This window comes from Lactuca saligna, chromosome 3 (assembly GCF_052625555.1).
Source record: "Lactuca saligna cultivar CGN05327 chromosome 3, ASM5262555v1, whole genome shotgun sequence".
Classification (NCBI taxonomy): Eukaryota; Viridiplantae; Streptophyta; class Magnoliopsida; order Asterales; family Asteraceae; genus Lactuca; species Lactuca saligna.
This window is the reverse complement of record NC_136419.1, coordinates 201,665,695-201,682,161: the sequence shown is the minus strand read 5'-3', so window position 1 is coordinate 201,682,161 and position 16,467 is coordinate 201,665,695. Positions and strand designations below refer to the sequence as shown.

General features: G+C 37.1%; 1 non-coding gene across 1 annotated transcript; it reads right to left on the bottom strand.

The window, feature by feature from the left end:
- Positions 1–3,286: 3,286 nt before the first annotated feature.
- Positions 3,287–3,393, bottom strand: LOC145038007 (small nucleolar RNA R71). Its single transcript, XR_013679111.1, has one exon. It is a non-coding gene; the product is annotated as a small nucleolar RNA R71 (small nucleolar RNA).
- Positions 3,394–16,467: the final 13,074 nt, after the last annotated feature.

The window sequence follows — 16,467 nt, the reverse complement described above, 5'->3', positions numbered from 1 at the left end:
TTTCACACTATTGCGTATGCCCATCTCCATTGTAGTGGTAAACCAGCCCTTTATCATAGCATTAGATCGCATCCAAGGCATGTATTTTTCGTTCCCTTTGCTGGTTTCTGAATTGTACCATCGACGAATTCAAATTTATTTTTGGCAAACAGGAAATTCTCCATCTCCTGACTCCAATCAGAATAGTTTGTGTCGGTAAGTACTTCATTGACATGAAGCTGTTTCGGTATGTCGGATGGATGAAGATAATAGGGTGAGTTGTGATCGAACCCACTACCGGATCCTTCTCCATTTTTGTCTTTGTCTTTTGGTTCTCCCGTCATGTTTTAGTGGAAGCAGATACGGTTTAGGGTTGTAATCACCGCTCTGATACCATCTAAGAAACAATGATATAGGGTTTGGAATAATGTTCAACACTTTATTCAATACGCCACAAGAGGTTTAATATAAGTTACAAAGATCCAAAGACAACAAACTAATCTAGAATACGGGAATAACAAACGAGTAATAGATAAAGGAATGACAGCTAATAAACTATATCCAATACTTTTTTCATTTGCTAAACCAGTCTGTAACTGTTGGGTTGGCATGGTTTGCTTTTGGCCTACACCAATATTCTTTACTAGTTGCCGATCTGTTGTGAGTAGGTCGGTATTGGGCCAATCAGCAGTTTCGTGTACACCATTAAGCCCCCTGTTCTGAAGAATAAAATAATGGCACTAATTTATTTTTCGCTCTGACTTTGAAATCTCTCTCGATAGGCGAAATGTCTCACGTGTAAGCAGCACAAGTTTGCGTTAGATGCTCCCACCACTAGTTAGTCACATACATTTAATTGATTGGGTTGTTTAATTAATGCTTTAATAGATCTCATTCTTTATATAGTGGGTAAACATTGTTTTAGAATCTTCTAACCTCTTATCCTTCTTTCATTTTGCTTCATGTATGTCATGTCTTGTGATAGGTGATATGTGCATATTTAGTTTGTATTAAGTATAGATTTTTATTCATTTATTAGCTAAATTATTGCATTTCATGGACAAAAGGTACTTAAAAGTGTTTAAATTGTATTTTCAGTCCAAAAATGAAGCTCGGAAGCAAAAGGAAGCAGGAGAAGCGGTTAGGAGCTCGGGAATTGGATAAAGAAGAAAAACACCAAAAAGAGCACCAACTCGGCAAGTAGAATCGACTACTCGGTGAGTCCAAGTGAGGATAATGACTTGGGAACCCAGATGCTTATCGCATACGGATATTGTGAGACGGACTCGACGAGTCGCCACCTGACTCGACGAGTCGATACGCAAATATATAGATAACTTCTCAGATCGATGAAAAAAACTTCGGGGATAATTCTGGAGTAATTAGCAGCGATTCAGAGGCTAGAGAAACCCTAGAAGATGAAGATAGAAGCTACAATTTAATCCTGAAGGAGATTTGAGGGAAATTCCATCATTATACTTAATCTTTTGTTTTCCATTATGGTTAGACAATTAGAATTCGTTTTTGTGCTGTTATTTACTTCAATCATGAGCTAAAACTCTTAAACTTCTGTTTGGGGATACAAAATTGAGACTATGGTTGATTATTGGTAGGATTAATTCAATGTTGGTGATTTATTTGTTATTTTAGCTTGCTAAAGAACCTTGTGTGTGAATGATAGTTAATTTTCTGTTAATAGGAAGATAAATAAATAGCATGAACATCGTTTGATTATCAACCTCATATATCTTGTGACTACTTTGCTATATGTCTAGGATTAATGAACATGAAACTAGGATTAATAAGAAAATTAAGTAAATTTATGTGGAAGCTTGTGTGATGACCATCAACAAGAAGTTAATTAAAACCAAATTGATTAACTATTGTGAGTCTAAAGTAATCCGAATAATTAATCTAGTGAACTAAATTGAATTAGACAACTGATCACTGTTTAAGTTAGTTTATTTGCTAAGCATTAGTGTAGTGAACACGAACCTAATCACGTGAATCGGTAACCAACAAAAGAATTAATCCATTGCAGTATTATCTTGAAATCAACCATAGGATCAATTGAGTTGAACTAAACAGAAGTTCCTTCGCATTATTGAATCTAGTTAATTCTTTGTTTTTCTAGTTTTTAGATTAAGTAATAGTTAGTAAGTTTCTAGTCTTGTAAAACTAGAGAAAACCATCTACTTATTAATTAATTTAGATAGAATTAGTTTTTATTTTTAATTTGCCGTTCCCTGTGTTCGATACCCTACTTGCCTAAACTATTCCACAATTGATAGGTACACTGCCTTTGTGTGTTTATTTTACAACTAAAAGTAGGATTAAAACTAAGTGAGTTTACGCACATCAAGTTTTTGGTGCCGTTACCGGGGAACGGTTCTAAAATTAGCATTAAAAATCTAATTCAATCGATCCTTTGTGTGAGATTTATCTTACACAAAGTTAATTTATGTTTAAGTTATTAGGTAGTTAAAAAAAAAAAAACAAAAAAAAAACCTGATTTTACCTTGGACTCGCCGAGTGCATTCGCCCAGACTCGGCGAGTATGACGCTAAATCAGCTTTAATTTTATTATATTTTTTTGTTCTTTTTACGCGTTTCCTGTTTTGTTTGCAGTTGTTTCATGACCCGAGGATCTGATACACCTCTGGTTCCCCCTCTTGAAGATCCGGAAACCGCACTAAGAAGGAGCAAAGGCAAAACCGTTGGAGAATCCGCTTCTTCAAAGAACTCACCACTCAAAAACCTCAAGTCCGTTTTCAGCAAGAAAAGGAGAAACAAATCAGGAGCATCCAGTGCCTCGTTGACAATCGAAGACCCAATTCAAAAAGACACCGAGTACGAAACCGAGGAAGAAAACGAACCCACATACGAGCACACATCCGAGTTTGAAGACGATTTAGCCACTGCTATGGCTAATATTGACGAAATCCCCATGGGGGAATGGAAGAAGAGGATGCGTGATGACACCGGCCCGGGACTTGTGCAACCCGCAATTCCCGCAACCACTACTTTCGAGCTAAAGGGCCATATTCTCGCTCAACTCAAGGAGATTCCTTTTTACGGGAAAGATCACGAAGACGCCTATAAGCACTTGGATGAAGTAAATGATGTGGCTGATTACTTCAATGTACCAAATGTGACTCGCGAGATCCAACTTCTTCACATGCTTCCTGTCACATTTAAAGGAGCTGCAAAAGATTGGTTAAAGTCACTTCCTCCCGGATCGGTCACCACATGGGCCAAGATGAAAGAAGAGTTCATAGACCATTTCTGCCCACCTTCCAAGATAGCCAAGCTAAAGAAAGCCATTGCCAACTTCGAGCAACAACCCGGAGAATCTCTTTATGAAGCTTGGGAAAGGTACAAGAGCCTACTTAGAAATTGCCCACACCATGACCTTAATAGCCAACAAGAGGTCTCCATTTTTATGATGGAGTTAATGTCACCACAAGGCAACTGCTCGATTCACAAGGCCCGCTCACTAGAAAGCCGCCTCCGGAAATCAAGGAGTTAATTGAAGAATTCTCTAAGCATTCTAGAGAATACCACAATCCGAGGAATGAAGTAAGTCGGGGAGTAGTGAACTCGGTGAATGATAGCATGGCGGCGGTAATAGCTAAGCTCGATAGCCTAGATCGAAGAATGACAAAAATGGATCAAACAATCCATGCTATTAGGGTAGGATGTGAAAATTGTGGCGGGTCCCACCTCACCAAGGATTGTGATCGAGACGAAAACGGAAATAAAAAGGCTCAAGTGTTTACTCTAGTGGCGATAGATACGACGAAGATTGGAGGAAACCGAAGAAGGAATGGCTCCCATATGGAGAATATAAAAAGGCTAAGGAGGAGAAATACAAGCAGAAAGAGAGGGGATTCTATCAAAAGGAAGAGCCGGTGATGGAAAAGAAGGCCAATTTAGAAGATATGCTCACAAGATTCATAACCGCGTCCGAGAAAAGACACAATGATCACGATGTAGCAATGCAAGAGACCAGAAATATGTTGAGGAATCAGCAAGCATCCATTCTCAACATTGAGAAACAGCTGGGATAGCTTGCACATCAAGTGAATGAAAGAAGACCGGGCCAACTTCCGAGCAACACCGAACCCAATCCAAGAATGGAGAATGTAAGTGTAATAACCTCTAGCAGTGAAGGAACATTTACAGAAGCACTAAGAATCTCCAAAAAGAAGGCAAAAAAGGTAGAAGAATCGGACCCAACAAAACCCGACTCGACTCGCAGAGTCACTCCATTGGACTCGACGAGTCCATGCGCAAATGATAAACCTGTCAGTTCTTTGAAACCTTATAATCCTCCGCTGCCATACCCAATCAAAGCCATGCCTGCAAAAAAAGTAGAAGCATACAGAACCTTCATGAAACATGTTAACCCTCTACAAGTTAATGTGCCATTTGTAGAAACAATACTCCAAACACCTAAATACTTCAACTTGCTTAAAGGCCTTTTTGCTGCTAGGAAAGATTTGGCTGAAGTCGCAGAAGTATTGATGAATGAGCTACCTGAAAAGAAGGGTGATCCAGGAAATATTGTGATTCCATGCCAATTTGGTAATGAAGTTTTCACCCGAGCATTAGCTGATTCGGGGGCAAGCATCAATATGATGCCTTTTTCATTCTTTAAGAAGTTGAATTTACCAGAACCAAGGCCGGTGAATATGAAGATCCATTTGGCGGATAAGACGATAATTCATACACAAGGCGTTTGTGAGGATCTATTTATAAAAATTGACAAGTTTATTTTTCCAGTAGACTTCATGGTAGTTGATATGGAAGAAGACCCCGAAATTCCAATTATTTTGGGGAGATCCTTCTTGAACACCACGTGTGCTTTAATTGATATATGTGAGTCTACATTGACATTAAGAGTGGGTGATGAGTCTGTAATGTTTAAAGCTATTCCAGAAGTCAAGCAAGAAGAGGAAAAGAATGAAGAAGTCTCAATGATCCAATTAGATGATGAGATATTAGAAAAAGAGCTTGCACGTTTGCTAAAAGAAGATCCAAGGAAGTTTTCGATACACTCTGAAGAAGATGGAGATGTTAACAAGGACTTGGAGGAGTTAGAAAGGCTACTGGAAGGAGCCCACTCAGAAAACACCCAAGAATTGATGGAACCCGCTCAGACTCGCCGAGTCACTTTAATGGACTCGACGAGTCCAGTCGACTTGGGCAAAGACTTGGCCGACTTAGATCTGTTTGTTACTAGTTCTTCACATACCTTGGATTTCGATAATATACATGATTCTTTAGAAGAAAAAACAGCAGAAGGAGGAATGGGAATGAAAGTTCAATACGCCAATGTAGCATATCTTGATACGATTTTGTTTGAAGAAGGGTTGAGCACAGGCAAGGATGAAGAGACAAAGAAAAGGAGGGTGGAAGCTGATCAACCATTCACTACTAAACCTAAAGCACGAACCGTCACGAAATATGAAATAATTAAATTTAAAGAGAAGGAGGTGCAAAAGAAGGCGAAAAAGAATGGAGTAACAAAGAAAAAGAGGAAAAGGGAAGCCCAAGCAGCTGAGGATGATGCTGTGAAAAAGAAAAGAGAGGAATTAAAAAGGGCTTATAAAAAGAAGATTCACGCTTACAAGACAAAGTACAAACCACAAAAGATAAGGTGTGAATTCCCGATGCTAGAAGATGACGAGACGTAGACGGGAAGGAGTCCAGCTAACGACTCCTTAAAAAGAAGCGCTTGACGGGAGGCAACCCATTATTTAGAGTTTGCTTTCTTTTACCTTTTCTTTTAATTGCATTTTTCTTTCGTTTTTAGAATTTTAATCTTCCAATTCATCAGATATGTTTGCTTGAGAGTGCGTATGGACTAAGTGTGGGGTGAAAAAAGTGTTCTTTTCTAAAGAAATTACAAAAAGTGTTAGAAAATTTGGATTTTTGCAATAGACTCGCCGAGTCTAACCACAACTCGACGAGTCAGTACAGATTTCAGAAAATATCATGCATCGCGACCTGACTCGCCAAGTCTGGCCCCGACTCGACGAGTCGGTATTATTCACAGAAAAAAAAATAATAAAATAATAACATTTATTTCTGGTTTAACCCTAATGCATCAGTTTCTTTTCACACACACTCATCGTGCGCCTCTCTCTCAACTCTCTCCCAAGCATTCATCTTTTTCCTTCAATTATTCTTCAAATCTTTCAAGTATCATCTCAAAAGGTAATGAATTTCTTCTTGTTTTCTGTTAAGAATATGATTATAAGGCTGACTATGATGGACATTGCAAGAAAAAACCCGATTTTGGAAGAATAGTAAATTCTAGGGTTTTGATTTTTCATGGAAGATGTTGTTTTACCTGCTTATTTGTGCTAAATACCTTATATACATTTGTCTAGACAAAACCCTTGAAGTGATCTGCAGGTTTCATGGCCGAATTTCAGTATACTCGCCGACTGACTCGTACAGTTCATGCGACTCGCCGAGTCATACATGGACTCGACGAGTCGAGTCGTGGAAACCTGTGCATGACTATTTTTTTTAATTATGATCTATGTTTCTGGGTTTTTGTATCTTTGTTTTGCAGAAGTATGTTTAGCAGGAGGCAGAGTTCAAGTGCAAACCAAGAGGATTTTCCTTGGTTAAACCTTCCACGAATCGAGTCCGCTTGAACAATACGGAAGTGGAAGAAGAAGCTGGCTGACATACGGAAAAAAGAAGTGTACGTGCCTAACAAGATAGATTGGGAGTGGTTACAAAGTGTGCGGTATGAAGAGGAGTTAGCTCCTTATCTTTTGAAGGAGTTTACCCATGGAGGCGAGACAATGATTTGTGACGGGTGGAGCCGGGTCTTTCGGATTCAAGAGTCGGTGTACTTGGAATTATGTTTAGAGTTTTTCTCCACGGTGTCTTTCACGGGGGGGGGGGGGGGGGGGGGGGAACGGATTTTTATCACCCAGCAAGTTTTTGTTTTTTCCTTGGGGGTGAACTTCATCAATGTTCGGTGATCGATCTTGCTTGTCGATTGGGGATATATGACCAGCCCTTGGTTTCAACACCTATCTTTCGGGCCTTCTTGGAGCAAACTCATATGGTGTTTCCTGACGGAGTAACTAGCACGGGTTGGTGGAATACAATTGGAAACAAGGTTTATATTCCAAAGTCGGCACAAGAAGGGAAAATTAGATCACCTACCCACCGCCTTATACATCGTCTCATTTCTTCCCCCATTAATCAAAGAAAGGATGATGACAAGGTTTCTAACCTTGATGTCTTCTATCTGTGGAACATTATTACACCCGATATCTTCTGCAACATTCCATGGTGTTTGGCTTCGTATCTCACGGAGGGTGCGATCAAGGATCGCAAAACTTCCCGTATTAATGGTGGTATGTTTGTCACCCGGTTAGCCACCTCATTTGGGTTGATGAACCGTGGTGCATGGAATTTTATGACGATGATTCCTACACCTCCATTCAATCCAATTCTTTTCCGGCGAACAAGAATAATTGAAGACTATGGTGGTGGTCATTATGCTATCCCGCATGATGACCCCGTTGTTGGTCTCGAAGCACCGGGAAGGAGGGTTAGATCAAGACGGGAACAGGATGTGGAGGACGAGCCGCCGGTGATTCCGGCTGAAAATGAAGATGTACCAATGGATTGGTACAATGTGGAGATGCGGCGGCTACAGGATCAAATGGCGCGTGGGATCAACTTCAGCAATCAATCCCACATCCGATTATTCGACCACTTAAACATCCCACATATTGATGGTGGCAATTATCCATTTATTCCGTCATGGGATGAGGTGATTAGTGCGAGAAGAAGTGGTGCAGGAGGAAGTGGAGCAACCGCGGATGATGATGAGGACGAAGATTGATTTATTTGTGTTTTAATCAAACAATTTTCATTTTCTGTTTTTATTTTTTATTTGGTGTGTATGAATTGTTAAGACTTTATTTTGTTTAATGATTGTTTGCGTTAGTCATTTTTCAGGATTGGATTAGGAATGCTTGCTTAGGAAGGGTTTAAAGTGATACGAACGGGTGTTATAACGAGTGAAAGAGAGTTAAGGAAGGAAAGCGTTAAAGTCAAAGTGTTGAGTCCGGTCCCTAGGGATATGAGCAATTGAGTCTAAAAGTGAGGAGGAGTTCGAAAAGGTCTTAGAGGCTAACACAGTTGCAAAATACCATTTTTTTCATCCAGTGGCTTACTCGTCGAGTGCACTTAACTGACTCGACGAGTCGCCTTGTATTTCCACACATTTTGAGATAGCCGCGCTGGTACTCGATGAGTCCTCTATATGACTCAACGAGTCAATCATTTTTATACCAAAGGACTGCTGATTTGATGCTGCGTTGATCACTTATTCTTCCATATCAATTCTTGAAGACTTTGCACTGTTTTACCTACATATTTGGAGCTGCCACATGAGATTTTGATGCCCAAGTCATGGATGCGTTGTTTTCATGGCTAAAGTCAATTGAAGTAGGAGCTTGAAAGAAGAGTGTCAACCTATCGACTGCTACCCCAGGGGAGTTTGTTCCAATTCTCTGTATATTTGCATTTTTATTTTGCATAATATGCAATGAGGGCATTGCATAAAACAAGTGTGGGGTAGGGGTTAGTCACATATTAGAAAATTTAGAATCTTAATTTAGGCTAGTTTAAAAAAAAAATTGTTGCATACCAAAAATATGACCTAGGGATTTAATTTAGGAAATTTTAGTAAACAAAATTAGGATTCCATGTTAGAATTGTATTTGATGATTGCATGAAAACCCAAATGTTTAGTTGAGCCTATACACGTTCTAATGCATTTGTGGCTTCCTTATTCCAGTGAAATCATGAGACAAAAACACGACCTTGCTCAGCCTGAGGGATGCAATACGTTTAGCAGCCTAAACCTGAAATGTATCCAGGAAAATTTTTATCGTTAGCCAATAAAGGTTGAGATTGAGCGCCCCTGCTTAAGCATGTAGGGATTTGAGTGAAAAGAGTGAGGAATACATGTAAAAAAAAAGAGAGAATTACTAGAAAAGTTGTAAGAATTTTGGAGCAAATAAAGTGAAGATCTAAAGATCAAAATTCCAAGAAATCCAAAAAGTTGAAGATACCAAAAATCAATCAATACAAGGTGGTGAATTCAAAGAGATCAAAGAACAAATTATCAAGGAATTGAAGGATTCAAAGAGCTCCATAGTGGTATGGAAAAGTTGTAATTCTAGATTATGTATGCTTGGGTTGCTCAATTAAAAATACCTTGAGGGTAAGAGGTTTTCTAAGGATGGATTCGGAGGGTTGCATAAAATGAGCATAGTTCGGGGTGAGCGGTCTTGGCATAATGGTTGGGTTAGATTGGAGTTGACATACATAATTCTAATGTCTTAAAATTCAGTTTTGCTTGGGGGAAAGCAAAAGTCAAGTGTGGCGTATTTTGATATGTGCATATTTAGTTTGTATTAAGTATAGATTTTTATTCATTTATTAGCCAAATTATTGCATTTCATGGACAAAAGGTACTTAAAAGTATTTAAATTGTATTTTCAGTCCAAAAATGAAGCTCGGAAGCAAAAGGAAGCAGGAGAAGCGGTTAGGAGCTCGGGAATTGGATAACGAAGAAAAACACCAAAAAGAGCACCTACTCGGCGAGTAGAATCGACTACTCAGCGAGTCCAAGTGAGGATAATGACTCGGGAACCCAGATGCTTATCGCATACGGATATTGTGAGACGGACTCGACGAGTCGCCACCTGACTCGACGAGTTGATACGCAAATATATAGATAACTTCTCAGATCGAGGAAAAAAACTTCAGGGATAATTCTGGAGTAATTAGCAGCGATTCAGAGGCTAGAGAAACCCTAGAAGACAAAGATAGAAGCTACAATTCAATCCCGAAGGAGATTTGAGGCAAATTTCATCATTATACTTAATCTTTTGTTTTCCACTATGGTTAGACAATTAGAATTCGTTTTTGTGCTGTTATTTACTTCAATCATGAGCTAAAACTCTTAAACTTCTGTTTGGGGATACAAAATTGAGACTATGGTTGATTATTGGTAGGATTAATTCAATGTTGGTGATTTATTTGTTATTTTAGCTTGCTAAAGAACCTTGTGTGTGAATGATAGTTAATTTTCTGTTAATAGGAAGATAATTAAATAGCATGAACATCGTTTGATTATCAACCTCATATATCTTGTGACTACTTTGCTATATGTCTAGGATTAATGAACATGAAACTAGGATTAATAAGAAGATTAAGTAAATTTATGTGCAAGCTTGTGTGATGACCATCAACAAGAAGTTAATTAAAACCAAATTGATCAACTATTGTGAGTCTAAGGTAATCCGAATAATTAATCTAGTGAACTAAATTGAATTAGACAACTGATCACTGTTTAAGTTAGTTTATTTGCTAAGGATTAGTGTAGTGAACACGAACCTAATCACGTGAATCGGTAACCAACAAAAGAATTAATCCATTGCAGTATTATCTTGAAATCAACCATAGGATCAATTGAGTTGAACTAAACAGAAGTTCCTTCGCATTATTGAATCTAGTTAATTCTTTGTTTTTCTAGTTTTTAGATTAAGTAATAGTTAGTAAGTTTCTAGTCTTGTAAAACTAGAGAAAACCATCTACTTATTAATTAATTTAGATAGAATTAGTTTTTATTTTTAATTTGCTGTTCCCTGTGTTCGATACCCTACTTGCCTAAAATATTCCACAATTGATAGATACACTGCCTTTGTGTGTTTATTTTACAACTAAAAGTAGGATTAAAACTAAGTAAGTTTACGCACATCAATAGGTATTGTCTTTCTTTTGAAGTTGATAGTTTTATGTTCACCGGTATGTGCATGAATATAAACTCTCCTCTGTGCATGGCATTGTTCTTATATCATATTCTTCATGCTTTCTTGATGCTCTTGATAGTAAGGTAGGATTCTGTAATACTATGTTACCTATTCAAATATGGTAATCGTTATCAGCTTTAGGAATATTCCAGAAAACCTAGAATCATTCCCAAAATCGTCCACCTCCCTATGGATTCTAGTATTTTCCTTCTTTGCTCAAAAAAGAAAAAGTACAATACAATTATTAGACCTTTAATTAATTCTAGTTAATCAATAAATTAATTCCAATTAAATATGATTAATTCTAAATTAATTCTTATTGATTTCATATTAATTTATTAATTATATAAATTAAAAAAATCAATTATTTAATCATTGATCTCACATCAATTCACTAATCACCTAATATATTAACAATTCAGTTATATATTTCTAGTTAATATATTAATCATATAATATATTAACAAATCATTTATTAAAATTTCAAATTAATTTACTAATCACATAATAAACTCATAAATTATATTCTCTCTACAAATGTGATTCTAATTAATTACTAGTTATGAGGGAAACCCAAAAAGGACTTTGCTTTTAATTGCAAGAATATCTCAATTTAGCTATGAGTTTATACATCTTAATTCAACAGTCTCCCATCTGGAAAAGTCTATAACTACAATTACAAATACAACCTTGAAACAAACAACAAAGTGTGCATTCAAAAACCATTACCGACATCTGATTCAAATCAAATTTGGCCCTAAGATAAGTGATCAGCTATTCCTTTGTTAAATAACGAATGAACAAGGTCATGGATTAAATGATCAACCTCATGTTCATTTGTTTGTTTCCCAATCTCCGATTTTATGATCAAATTCAGACTACAAAATTGAACACATCAATATAGTCTAGAACAGGCCTGATTTATATAGATCACCTAAAATCACCGAGGGAGACAAAGATATCGCTTTTCCTGTTAAGGCAAAAGGAATAGAATAACTCTGACTATTTAATTATAACATTTACTCATCAAATCGCACATAACACTACGTTTATAACATCAAGTTACTGATGCGTTTATGTAATACCAATGTACAACTGGATTTCAAGTTACAACTTATGCATTTTCGTTTGAAGAATAATAGATGTTATTGTCTTAGAATTACTTGTTATTTTATCAATGTAGTTATCACATGGGTTTATCCAATACTTAAAACCTTTTTAGCACTCATGAGAATAATAGAAATCTTCATGTAATACACCTTTACCTTGAATTATTCTATTAACACTCCATGATAGTCTTAAATCATTACCTACTCCCAAACGTATGACCAATTGTTTAATTTTTGAATAATATCTAAATTACTAAGGGAAGAAAACATGAAAAATGAAACACAATAATAAATTAATTAATTAGGGTATCATAACTATTGAATATAAGTAAATCCCTATTATTTAATCACCATAACAATGATGAATTTGTTCATTGTACACTGTTTCGTGTAATAAACTAATCAATTGAATTAAATAACATCAGTCATGCTATGCTATAAAAATGCATAGTATGCATATTTATGGTTCTTACTTTTTGAACATATCGATTGGATATCCCTCCAATGTTACTCATTTCATAATTTGAAATTCTGAAATTTAAGGTACTCTCCTTGGACACTTCTCTTTCATTAAAGTTTAAAACAATTCTCTTTCAATAAAACAATTTCATGGTTATAAAGTTTAAAATTTAAGGTACACTCCTTGGACACTTCTCTTTCATTAAAGTTTCCAACTCACATGTAGACTTTACAACCATGTTCCATTACGGAAACATTTCTATACTACCATATAATCATCAATTATTCTGTCCAGAATCATCTCAATATCTAAAACGTGTCACTGTGGTCTGTTACTCTATCTAGAATAATATTATAATTCGAGCTATCTGCAACTAATCAATGTTCGATAAAACCTTAGAATGTTATTGATAGTTGTTTAACAATTTTAGTCATATTCCCACAATGCTTAAGGCATTTGACTAATTAAAATAAGAGAATATGATAACATATGTGATCGATCCTATATCTAGAGCATATGAGATGTGACTCATTATTACATGTACAAGAATTTAATATATGTTTAATTTCTTCGTATAGTATTTCTATATATCAAATCTCCAATATGGAATGATTTCAACATGTTATTTATATATGTTTTGACTAAGTTCCATTAAAGTATAAAATTTGATCCTTTTTATTCGAAAACAAAATATGAGGGCCCTCTCCCCCAGGTTTACCATCATGAAACATTTCCTTAGAGACAATGTTTTCTATGAAAAATATTGTCATCATGCAATACCAGCAAAACAATTATGCTACCACTAGCTTTGACATGTACCCGTAAATCAATTGGACTTCTAGAAATCAATACCCTTTGACTTTCTTACGGATGTGAAAATTTTTGTTACGCGATGCTTCGTTAAGTTTCTAATTAGACTTCTTAAGATTATCCATTTTAGTCGGATAGTATGTATATTCAAAAATGTAACATCCCGAAATAAGGTACGTTTATCATTCCATGAATCTTTTTTCAAAGTGTTGAAGTTGGTCCCTAATAGAGAAAAATTAACAAAAGATTTGTATGTGGGGAATACGCATGAGTACGTGTAACATACTAATGCATCATGCATGAACACGAAGGGTAGCTAGTATGTCGAGCGTACCCATGGTAAGATGGACATACTCATGGTAAACTGCGCGTACTAGCTTAGGTGTCAAACCCTGATATTTGAATTCATCCTTATATAAAAGAAGATTATGGCTTCATTTCTAGCCACCTTTATTAGCCTCCAACCCTCCTATAAACTCTAATCTTGTGTGTGTGGCTTATGTATGTGTGTGTGTTATTGCAAGTTCTTAGTGTTGCTGACTGTTGTCGTTGAAAAAGCAGGTTTGAGAAAAAGAAGAAGGTGGTAGCAAGCTTGAAGACCCAAAAACTTTCCACCTTTGTGCATCATTTTTATGTACAAAGCTTATACGATGGCTAGTGTTCTTCTAGGTCTCTTTTATTTAAGATACATAAACTAAAACTCCTTAATTTTGGACCTTTTTGAGTTTGGGGCTCTTCATAGGGTTTAAGCTATCATTTCTGGCATACTAAGACATTTATATTGATAAAAAATGCTTGCTTGATCTTCCTTTTTGACTCATATATGAGAAAAGTATATTAGAATGAACGAAATGATGCTTTGAGCCTCCCTTAGCCATGTAATGGCTTAAAGCCCACGACTTTATGGATTCAGAGGCTTTAAATTAGTTAGATCTGTAGTAGGGATGGTTGTCTTAATGGATTAAGACTTGAAATAGTGGATTTCGAGATTTATCGAGTACACCGTGTGTACTCCTAACTACGCATAACATAGTCTGATTTCCCCCCGATGCATGTTGATCCCGTTGTATGCCCAGCGGAAAGTGTGGTACGCCTAACGTACTCGTCGGGTGTTAACATTTGTTAATTTTGACCTTTAGTCAAAGTTTAGGGTTTTTGGACCAAGGAAAAATGGTAATTTTTCTCTTAGTATGGTTGCTCATGGGATTTGGACTCGTGAGTGGTTTTGGGCCTTAATTATTAATTAAGGTTAATTGTTTTGTTGCCTAGGCAGAGTTTACATATGGCAGTTCTGATGCTAGGTTTTATTGTGTCAACAATATCCATTGAGTCTTCTCACCTACTCTTACATGTATGGTAGGGTAGCTATATTATGATGACCAACAGGGTCTTGCTGCTATGTTATGTTATGTTAAGATAGATAAGTGTGATCGAGGCTGCTGATAGCCAACCAAGGGTGCTAATAACCCTTCGAGCATGTTGTTAGCTCACTGGGACTACTGATACCCCTAGGGTTGTGGATAACCTGTAGTTTATTATTTATGTTGTGATATATGTCATATCTTGGTGAACTCACTAAGCTTTGTGCTTACAATTGTTGATTTATATGTGGGAGGTACTTCGTAGGATTACGGGAAGGCAAACGTATGATTGTACACACGTGCTAGGGAGTTTACTATCGGGATCTGTTTTTATGTACTCAAATAAATATTATAATCATTGCTTTGGGATGATCTTGTATTTGATAACTTGGTTGTGAAACTATGGTTTTTGGTAATTTAAAAATGAAATTTTTGGTCTAAAATTTGAGGCGTTACAATTTGGTATCAAAGCCATGGTTTGAGGGATTTGGATGAACTTCTGGGTGATTCCAAACTAAAACTAAGGGTTTTAACATTTTTAAGAACTTAACAAGAAATTAAGAATTTTATAAGAGGAAAAAACTAGAGAAGTCGTGTGTACAATCAACCATCGCTTGAGTGGCAGTTTCCCAAAAGACCTCAATTTACAATTTGGGTAGTGCAGAGCAAACATGTTTATATTATGAGCTGATAGGATTGCATGCAAGCTAAAGGTATGTTAAGGAATCTTGTAGAGTTAGTGTGAAAATGTTCCCTGATGTATGATGCCTTAGCATAGGAGTTCATCCCTTACGAGATCGAATCTGTCTTTATTATTTGTTTGGTGTATGCTACATAGTTGTACATAGTTAGGATTTTATAGCCTTATAATGGCTGATTTAGCCTTTCTTCGTGTTCCTTGTTTGGTTGTAGATTTGAGGTAGGACTAGTGTGGAAGGTAGTATTGTCCCCATACTACAAAAAGCACCAGACTCGTACGTGGCTCGAGGAATAACCTCATGGGACTAAAGAGCTTGTAGAGGTGTGAGTGGTGGTATATGTGTTTTAGCATGTCACTGATAATTTTCTTATGCATTTCAGTATGGTTTTTACACGAGGTTCAAGCTCCAACGACCCCGAGAGGTTGAGTGCCAGTGATGATGAGATCTGCAGGATTGAGGTTGTTGTTGCCGCAACAAACATAGCTCTTGCTATTGCGAGACCGTAGGGGGGGGGCGTGATTCGTTGTGGTATCGAGGGTTTACCAACACGAAGCCACTTGAGTTTGATGGGACCCAAGATTCTATGGCTGCTATGAGATGGATCACTTACGTTGAAGGGTATTTCTATACCTGGTCTTGTCTAGAAAATTTAAGGGTTTGATTTGCATTGAACCTGATTCGCTTGGGAGCGAAGGACTTGTGGAAGTTTGTGATGACTGACTACATGCTTGCATAGCATGCTGCGATGAATTGGTAGTGATTACTGTGATATTCAGGGATGATTTTGTACCCTCACTTGAGCAGGGAGTTCTTGTCTCTCAAGAAAGCAGAAGACAAATGCGGTGACTAAGATCACCATGATGTTTCATGAGAGGGCTTTGTTCTACCCTGAGCAGGTATCCCCGAAGCATGCTCGTGTAGCTCTGTATTTGGGTATTTTCAGGAGGGATATCATGTAGTTCATGGCGGACTTCACATATAGGACATTGGCTGAGGTGTAGACCAATACTAAGAGGAGAGACATCGAGCTGAAGACCCATGCAAGGGATGTGAGGAAGACCCATGGGAAAGACATGAGGCCAGTGTAGTCACTGCCAGCGACTAAACGGGCCAAGTCATTGATTAGAGACTAGGAGGCCAAAAGGGCAGCACTTGCAGGAAGTACAGCAAAGGACATGAGGG